Raw genomic sequence first — 9752 nt, forward strand, 5'->3', positions numbered from 1 at the left:
GTACCAACCTTATGCTCAATTCACCCAAAAATCTGGTCGATTCTTCCCAGGTCCACTACTGACAAACTCACTAACCCGTCAATTTACACGTTTCATTTTTCAGATTAGAAGAAAGGGCCTGATGTATCAAGTCAATTTTACATTTATCACAAAGGAATAATTATATTTAATGCAGATAAGAATCACATCCATCCTTTTAAAATCATGGAACTGAAGGAAAAATAGGTGGCAATTACCATTTTATTGAATAATGCAAAGAAAACAGGTGGTGGATTTCATTATCTTCGTAATGGGCTACTACCTCTGAAAAACACATGTAAATATGAGAAAGACACTTCTAGTTTTGGACCTTCAGCGCCATACTGGAACTCCAGTTCAAAAGTATCAGTGGGAAAGCAATGAGAACGTCTACTGAAAATTATGTCCCTGATTCTTTTATTATGAACTTTTTTTTATTATTTACAGCTAGTGCTATATTTGAGCCATTGTTAGGACCACCCCACTCATTTTTGGGGACAGGCGCATATTTTTAAACATCAGACATTTCCCAACAACAAAGGAGGGAAAACACTCGAAGACGCAAAAAGGAGGAAGAGAAGGATTTTTTTTTAAAACAGTCACCAGGGAAAAAAGGCAGAGACAGACAGCAGTGAATTAAAGCGGTTTGAGGTGGGCATTCAGGAATACGCAGCTTTGTTATTCGGAACGCTGACATTTAATAGAGCCGGCCACAGGCTTCTGAGCAGCGCTTTGGGCACCAGCACTCATTAATTTACAAATTAAGCACTGTTTACAGTCAGAAATAGAACAACATTACTTATCTACTGCATTGACAATAGAGACAAAGACACAACATGAATCTGTATCATTATTGAAATTAATAGAACAGTGCGGTAACAGCAAAGAACCACAAGTTTGGAAACAAAAGCCTTCCTTAAAAAAAAAATTCAGAATGTAGTCGTTCCAAATATACGTCCACAGAACCTGTCCATTTAAAGCACTTTAGTAACTCTTCTCTATTTCCTTTTCACCACGTAAGTGGTCCATATTTCACCAAGACACATCACGGTATCACACAGCGGGGTTGTGCGCACATCAGGGTGGGTCACTTTTGACGGTCTATAAGGTCGCCAGCATCATGAATATATGATTATGTAGATGTTACTTTGGGCATAATCTGTATAAAGCAAATTTTCTCCCAAGGGGCGCTACCGAAGAGCCATCAGCAGCAGAGATGCAATAGGCAAATGCTAAGATAATTAGACAGAGAGGTGCCAGTCCATTTACTGTACAGAAGCTTAATATTGTTAAAGGCAGTGTCTTTTCTAGCATAAACACAATGGTTAAGATATCCATAATACCAATCTGATTTCTCATCAGAAAGTGACCTAGGAAAAGACCGAAATTGACCCAGGAAAGGAGAGGGAGAAAAGAAGGAGATAAAAAAGTCAGTACACCGTGAATAATACAGAGTGTAGGGAATAAAAAGAAACTGCAATAGTGTGTTGAGAGAAAGAGGAGTGATGTGAAATGAAAACGGCACAACCTGGTCGAATCCCTCTGTGTAGTGTCTCAGTCTATATTCTGAAACCAGTGGGAACCCATCTTGGAAGCTCCTGGCTGTAGCATGGCACAAGATGGAGGAAGGAGGATGGGGATGGTTTCTCAAAACAGTGGGAGTGTGTTGCTTGCATTCCTGTGGCTGGAGGGTGGAGATCCAGACAATGAAGTGAAGAGGATGGAAGCAGAGCTACTTTTTGAAAATCCAGGAGAGCGTTGTTAGCAAGGAGCAGCTCATTAGTTCTTCCCGAGCACTGCCATTTATGAATAGTAGAAGTGAGGGGAGCAACTTCTATTGTTCAAGGTGAGAAAGTTTCTCAATCAGGTCTGCCCTTTTGTCTGTCTTTGATGACTGCTTTGAGAAGGCTGATTTACAATCTGGGGCAGGAAAAGCACACTTCATTGTGACCATGTGGTTGGTGCTCCTGCTTAGATCCAGCCCCAGTGCTCACCTGCTGTGAGAAGCATCACTTTATATAAAGGTTGTGTCTGGAGAGCAGATTGAGAAAGACACTTGAAAGACAACCAGCTCAAACTACGTCTGCAGCCTCTGTTGGTGGATGCACATCCCCTGTCTAGAAAATTTGAATAAAACTAGAATCCAAGCTACATCACTTTGTTCACGTCCCAAGCTATTCTTGACCAAGGAGGTGAGTGCTTCACAGAATATTCAAAGGGCGGCTGTGGAACCAGACCTGCCTTCTGTCTGACAGTCAGTCTCCCAGAGATGAGGGACTATCACCTGAATTCAACTCTTTCTGCTGGAGAAGCTGAGAGTCTGTCAGAAGAACCTAAAAGCCTTCCTGCTTGTTGAGAGTGGGAAGGAGTGTGAATGGCTGTGCAGGAGGAGAGGCTGTCCAGGAGGAAAGGTCTGATGTGTTACCTTGCGGTGAGAAAGTTGAAGACCCAACAAAGTGTGCCAGGGGAAGCCAGTGCTGTGACAGGGTCTCACTGCCCTCTCTACACAGTTTGTAGAGGAGCTCTGCCAAGTTTATGCCAGAAGTGTGTCACTCAGCAGCGCTGCCACCAACGAAGAAGAGTGGAGAGAACACTCCGTCCAAGGGCCATTCTTGCTGAAGAGATTCAGGCTGGAGGTCCCAGCTACTGCTACTGAGCACCTGCCCTCAGCTAACTTTGAGAGTTAGTGCTGCCAAACCGGCTGTTGTCAGAAAGCTTTCTCTCCATGAGTCTGTATTCTAATGACCTCTGAAGAGGCCACCACTACAGCCCTGAGCCAAAGAATCCAAGTTGCAATGAAAAGCCAGAGAGGTCACATCCACCGCTCACCCAGACTATCAAAAGCATTCTTACAGGTAAACCCCAGAGCTTGGCTTGCCAGGGGACCATCTACACCCACATGCACTTGAGACAAGCACTTTTTTTCTAGACCATTGTAGTCCAGTACTGGAGACGTTTGGTGATACAAAAATGATTAACATTTGAACTGTGGTGCTATTCAGTTCGGCACAACTTCATAAAAAGGGATCCAAGGTAAAAAAAAATGTATATGCTTTTCCGCATTAACCACAGAATAACGCACGTGCCCTAACTGATGCTAAGGTGTAAAAAAAACAAAAAAAGTGTAGTAAATGTGTAAACGAAGCAGCACAATCCCATTTTTGCAGAGTCACACAATGTTCAATATATGATCCTTGGCCTGTATCTCGATTGTGTGCACATCTACAAAATAGAGCCATGCACCACTTTTCAACATAATTGTGCAATCTACAGCACAATTATAGTATAGTCCTCAGGATAAGTGGCTCAGAGCAGTATTCATGGGTGAGATTCCGCTTCTTACAGTCCTATCTTTCCAAGTATCTCCAGGAAGAGAATCTCCAGGTCCACAAACTCTGGACCCATTAATTCACCCGCTCTGCCCTCCTCCTGTTCCATCAATGATAGCAATGGGGTTTCCCAGTCATGTGCAGAACCTGGGGATAGTTACGGTATATGGCCAGAGGTTCTGCCATGAAGAAGACCGCTTTGTGTATCAATTTGTGCGCACTAAGGTAGGACTATCAATTAATGATCCATAGAAGAGCACAGCTGACCATAACATTGACAAAAACTCAATTAAATTTGAAAAATTGTGTCAGATATATTAGAAAATCGTATATCAAATGTGATATATAATTAACGACAGGACTAATACACAATGTACATATTGAACACAACTTTTCAAATTCACTTGAGTTGTTGTCAAAGTTTATACTCCTCCTGCTCCAAGCATGCGGTATATCTGTGTGGGTGTGGGTCTGGTATTCCCAGTTCCATGGGTTATTCTGTATTTTAGGGGAAGTAACTTGTAATACCTGGATTTAGGTGCAGGTATACCAGTCAATATCCAAGATTCTATCCCTCTGGTATCAACAGACCTAAATCTGGGGATTTTAAAATGTGGATCTAACTCTGAAACACTGTGACTTAGTGCAAGAGCATCAGACAGTGCAGATAGGAAAAGCAAAAACAGGGGTTTCCGCTCTGGATTTCTGAGAACATGGGACAAGGGAACCCTACTCACTGGGAGCCTGGGTAAGTAAGTTTGTGAGGAAACAATGGCTCCTGTGGGTAAATAAAGGTTTCTCTTAATAGAGGGTGCACAATGGCAATGTACAGTGTTGGTTTGATGTCACAAAGAAAGCTGAGCATACACAACGAGGATGCAGTCAAATTGTTCACTAATGTATATAGTAAGCAGGTGAAGTGAGTATTACACACATACTGTTTGGCAATAAAGATAATTAGCAAACAGTAAATACACACTAGTGAAAGGTTTCCCAGTGAAAAAGACGTTTGGAACTTAAACTAATTGTGCCATATTATGTGACATATGTGCAAGGTTTCACTATTCAACAATAGGCGACCATCTGGAAATTTGTCATGTGTAGAACAGCACGTTATACAATCATAAGTGCTGGGTAATGGTTCGCCTTTGTAAACTGTTGATGGCGTTTTGACCCTATTTGGAGAGTGTAGGGTCTCTTCAGGACCTATAAATGGCGGGACACTTATGAGAGATGGGAGGATACCATCAGTATGTGGCCATAATGAATAACTATAGATCTGAGAATAACCAGCTCTGTATGTTGCTGGGAGGGTTGGCACTTCGGCTTCCCATGTTGTTGTGGTAATAAGAATTTACAATTACAATACAAGTTTGCACTATATATAGCACATTCTTTTAACTTTTAATTTCCCAGAGTCAGCGAGTGTGCAGCCAGCAGAACAGTTCAAAACAGTAAGATGTGGTTACCTCAATCTGTTTCTGGTTAGTGTTGTTTGCAGCTCATGAACTAACTCAGAAAGATGTTGACTTACATTTGTACTTTTAGACAATGGGTGTGCATAAAAAGATGTGCTTAACTCTGCACTGAGTTTGAGTGCATTTTTATGTTACTGCCCTAGCTCTCTCACCACAGGTGATCTGAGCCTTGGTGCTAAGGGCCAGATGCATCAAAGGGTTTTGGCCATTCTGTGTCTATGGGAAAATGTGTTGATGCATATGGCCCTAAGACCTGTAAACCATGGAATAATTACAAAGTATCACCACTTGCCCTCTGGCATATTGTATAAGAGTGGCAAATAAGGGAGGACTCGGAAGCGTAAAGCTGTGCCCTGCAGCTCCTGTGGTGCAGGGGGAGGAGCCTCAACTGTTCAGGGTCCCCCTTGTTCTCCCGGGCCCCATATAGACAAAGGTCAATGAATAAGAGTGAGAAATGCGAGACTATGGGACCCCTCTTTACAATCTACTGTCCTTAAATTAACCATAATGTCCATTCGTCCATTGTCCATGATGAGGATTTCAAAGGACAGCATTTGTACGTAATTGTAGACTTTGTGCTGAAACACCTATGTTACAGTTTAAAGGCGGCTGAAGTGGAAGGTCTCCTGTGCTGTGATCCCGAGGGAGGGGCAGACACATAAACAAGAAATGCGCCTTCTCGCTAGCTGCCTGAAAAGAAATGTAGATCTGTGCAGTCGATTACTCCGTAAATATAAATGTGCTTGCCAGCCAGTAGAGGTGACATTAATTGATAGAGACACTGTAAGCTTCCTGAAGACAAAAGTGTATTCTTTCTTAAAAGAATTGTAGGGGGTGTTCCCAGCTGAGTTGTGGAGTGTGTGCTTTTTATGGACAGTTGTAAAACTGTTTGCCCTAGGTGCAATCTCCATATTACTAAAATGTACACTTTGGATTTTACCCTAAATGTATGTCCCCAACCTATCTTATACTATGTGTAATGCAAGTTTAAAATAATGACAAACATTCACAGTGCATTCTGTGATGGGCAGTGACCTCCTAGCACAAAAAATGCACAAGTCACTACTCCCTGCTGAAACAAACAGAATTCGGTTCTATGGGCTTCTGGTTGCCCACATATACATCTGCAGCGATCACATTAACCAACAAAGTGGATTCATAAAAAGAAAGTAATCTAGTCAGTTGCCTAATTGCACTGTGTGTGACCAGGAAACCTGGGTTCAAATCCCAGCTCACCCACATGACTAAATAGTGTGATTTGAGTCAAATCAAAGAACTTCACGTGTCTAGATTACTTGATAGTGACATTTGAGAGCACAATCCATTAATGCAGTTCACGTTGGATTCTGTGTAAAAACCTCCCTTGCATATGCTTCAATAGCCTGTAATGTTTTTCCATCCATAAAAATTATATTGTCCGTTACATAAGGGACACCTGCCAATTTGTACGCTCTGTTCGTTCATGGCTTTGTCAGGAGCCAGGGTTAATACAGGTTTTAACGTTTTTGTTTAGACACTTCCAATTCAAATGAATGTCAATGCAATGTTGTGGTCTAATATACTAATTTGAAACACTTTCACGTGTTAAAGAAACACTTTCTAAATGTTAAAGTCTTTATCATGTTCTTATATTTTGTTTATTGTGTAATTTGTATCCCAAATTTTTCGAAGGTTCTGCATGCTCTTTGGCACTTTGGGATGAGCCAGACACTGGTTCAGGCTTGGCTTTGACTGCAGAGCCATTTTAAGACATGGACAGAGTGGGCAGTTGCCCACGGCCCATTATTTCAGGGGGCAGGCCCCTACCCGCCCTCCACAAGCACTATCAATAGACCAACTCACCGGCAGAGTTTGCCAGAGTAGGAGCGTGCTGTTTATTCAACTACTTGACAATGCCTCTTCTGTTTCTTGCCTCCCTGCTGAGACCACTCTCCAGGTACACCATACTTTCCAGTTCTCATAGAGGGCCTATCTGATTTTAGGAATTGTCCTGCCTTGCTCTTCTTTTTCTTATGTATCCAGTACTTAGCAATGACCCGTTGAATCATTTGCTTCGGATCTCCGATCTAATCTTGACTTCAGCCTGCTCTTTATTTCTTTCTCTGGTGGTCGGGCTCCCAGTCCCAAGATAAATATAGAGTCCCTTACGCTTATTCTAATGCAACAGTTTGGCCTTCTTGGTGCTGTGAGATTACAGACAAGTTGTGGGTCCCTCACATCCTGACATTTGCTGTGAAACTGTCACCCACATCATTTGCTCTGCCTCGTTACATTTTTTTTGTTTGACGTCTAGTGGAGGGTCAGGTGAGGCAGGTGTGTTGGTTCAACTTGCCTAAATTAGCAGAAGGTGCAAACGTCACTTACTTATTATATCCCTAACTGTATGCCATGCATATTGAAATATTTAGAAACATAATCACAATGTTGCTGTTGCTTTCTCTCCAAAAAAGACTGGGCATATTTGGGTATGCGTGATGCCCCATGACTCCGTGCTCAAGGGTATCAATTTACTATTCAACAAGGACATAATGTTCCATCTGAATGTAGCCTACCTAGAGGCAACCTCATACACAGCACAACAGTAGTTCAATATAAAAAATACTAAATAAATGCACTGGTAAACCAGTGGGTATAGCTGCTCCTCCTTTTGTCCTGAAATTGTGTCCTGAATTTTGAGTCTTTGTCCTGAATTGTTGCCCTTAATTTCGACCCTTTGTCCTGAATGTTTTACAGTTCAAATCGTGAATTTGACCCTATGCCAGGTGGTCACTCTTCTCCGGAGTCACCGAACATAGTTACATATCTAACAAACATGTTTAAAATGCGTTTCAGAAAAGATACGTCACAAACGCAGCTGATTATACACCAAAATAAAATCACAGTGCAGGAATCTCCCGAGTTCATTCTTGTTATCTTGTTTACCTTACAAATCCGGGCTTCGCTTCGGTCTCGCGAGGATCGCTGCACAGCCCTTTGTGGGAAGCTCCGAGACGGCCTATTTATTCTGTCGAGACCAGGCAAGGAGCCAAGAACGTCCCAGCAATGCGGACAGCGGAAGCGTAGGCTAAACAACCATTTTAGTAAAAAAACAAACAAAAAAAAACAAAGGCGATCCATTAGGTCCTCCCCTGCTTGCCGTCTCCGCAGTGCTCTGAGCACAAACCTTGAGCCCAGCAAGGGTCAAAGTTTCAGGCGTCATTGTTCGTTATCAGGTTCACTGGCACCTGAAGAAACCCCAATTACGCAAACCGATTAGACAAAGCGATTTCGATAATGGGCTGTGGGCGTTTCCTACTGCAGGCGTGTCGCCTACCAGGCCGAGCTACATTGCGCTTTTAGAGTAAGGGCCAATATTGATTTCCATAGAGTCCAGACTGTAGTAAATTAGAACGCATTTACCTTTTCGAAAAAAGTTGCAAATTTACATTCAGTGCTACTTTGCATTACCGCGGGACGTCTATAACTTCAAGGAGAAAGCACCTGAGGCAGTAAAGTAAGTCTGCCGGGGCGAGGGAAGGTAATGGCAACCCTTTGATTGTGGCAAGCACTGATAGAACCACATGCATTCAACATAGACACCAGGGCTCGGGTCGGGGTACCACGCGGGTGGACGGCGTCCCCCCACTTACTTTACCGGGAGCTCGATAACTGGAGCAAATGGAGCCACACATTCACTCTTTGGCCTCTCTGGAGTGAGATCGGAGCTCATTCAGAACGCTGCTCACGTACTGGCTTCTTTGATGCAATTGCATCTAAGGGGTGAGCGAGGGGAGCCACTGGCGTAACGAAAAGTGAGGGGGCCTCCCTGCACGGTATTTGGGGGGCCTCCTCCGGGCTCAATCAGGAGCTGTCCCAGCCAGAGTTCAGTGCCGAGGGGGCCCCTTGGAGCTAGGGGCCCCCCGCACAGCGTGGGCTGCGGGGGCCTGTGTTACGCCTGAGGGGAGGCAATGAGTCTGATGGTGCAAGCCACCTTTCGTGACTTCACTTCCTGTCGTGACGCGTCCCTCCACTTCTTTTTTTAGGACTTGTGCCCTGATAAACACATACATACATATGCGTACAAAGCAGCACACCTGCAGACTGCCATCCACACACAGAGCAACACTCATCACACGCATGCACACAGAGCGCCATAGATAAAGACACCTTTGCAGACTGACCGACAGTCACACAAGAAAACGCACAAAGCACCTGTACAGGTACCCATGTGTGCATTCAACACAGAGAAGCTCACATATGTAGATAATAAACATACAAAATACATAGTCTCAGATTAATCAATAAGCCTACAAAATATAAATTATAGTCTCCGATTAAAGTGCAGAGGTATACATGCAAATAGAGACAGGCGGCTTGATTCATGAGTGTGCCAGTGGATGAATAAATGTGTTGGTAAATGAGTCGATGGGTGTGTGGGCGCACGTGATGTCAGACCTGTTCTCAGGAGATTATGAAACCCAGCGGCAATTTAGCAGATTTTGTAATAAGTATTGCTGGATGTGCCTGAAACCACAGAGCTCACGTTACCGCAAGTTCACTGAACAGCAAAATATTTATTTATTTTTTGTCCTCATTTTGTCAACTCTCATGTTGAGACTCTTCCTATCTCTCTACACTGAGTGTAATGACCATCAGAGAGAGGAAGCAGTGCTCCTTATTGAGGGTGCCGTTTCTGAAACCCGTCCCCATTTTTCTGAGCCGCCCTTGGAAGGAAACTCTGGAGACATCAGAGCTGCCAGCACCAATGGCTTAGTCATTGGACCCGCTTGCTTTTTCTTTCTGTTAGACCTGGCATCCTTGGCGTGGTTTCCCCCTATCTTTTTGCCTCTACCCCCTGTATTTTTGATGCAGTACTGGATTTCGTTTTGCTGGTTTAGATGCTTTGGGCACTTTGCCACTGCTGTCCAGTGTCAAAGTGCAAGTGCTT

General features: G+C 43.5%; 1 protein-coding gene across 2 annotated transcripts in view; it reads right to left on the reverse strand.

The window, feature by feature from the left end:
• LOC147727331 (uncharacterized) overlaps nucleotides 1-8019 on the reverse strand; it is a 1245320-nt gene extending 1237301 nt beyond the window's left edge. Inside the window, exon 1 of one of the 2 annotated variants that reach the window (XM_086961416.1) lies at nucleotides 7748-8019. The gene's annotated coding sequence lies outside the window, so the exon portion shown is untranslated. The remainder of the gene's footprint in view (nucleotides 1-7747) is intronic. The other variant, XM_086961415.1, reaches the window with a different exon arrangement.
• Between the last annotated feature and the right edge of the window lie 1733 nt (nucleotides 8020-9752).

This window comes from Lissotriton vulgaris, chromosome 3_1 (assembly GCF_964263255.1).
Source record: "Lissotriton vulgaris chromosome 3_1, aLisVul1.2, whole genome shotgun sequence".
NCBI lineage: Eukaryota > Metazoa > Chordata > Amphibia > Caudata > Salamandridae > Lissotriton > Lissotriton vulgaris.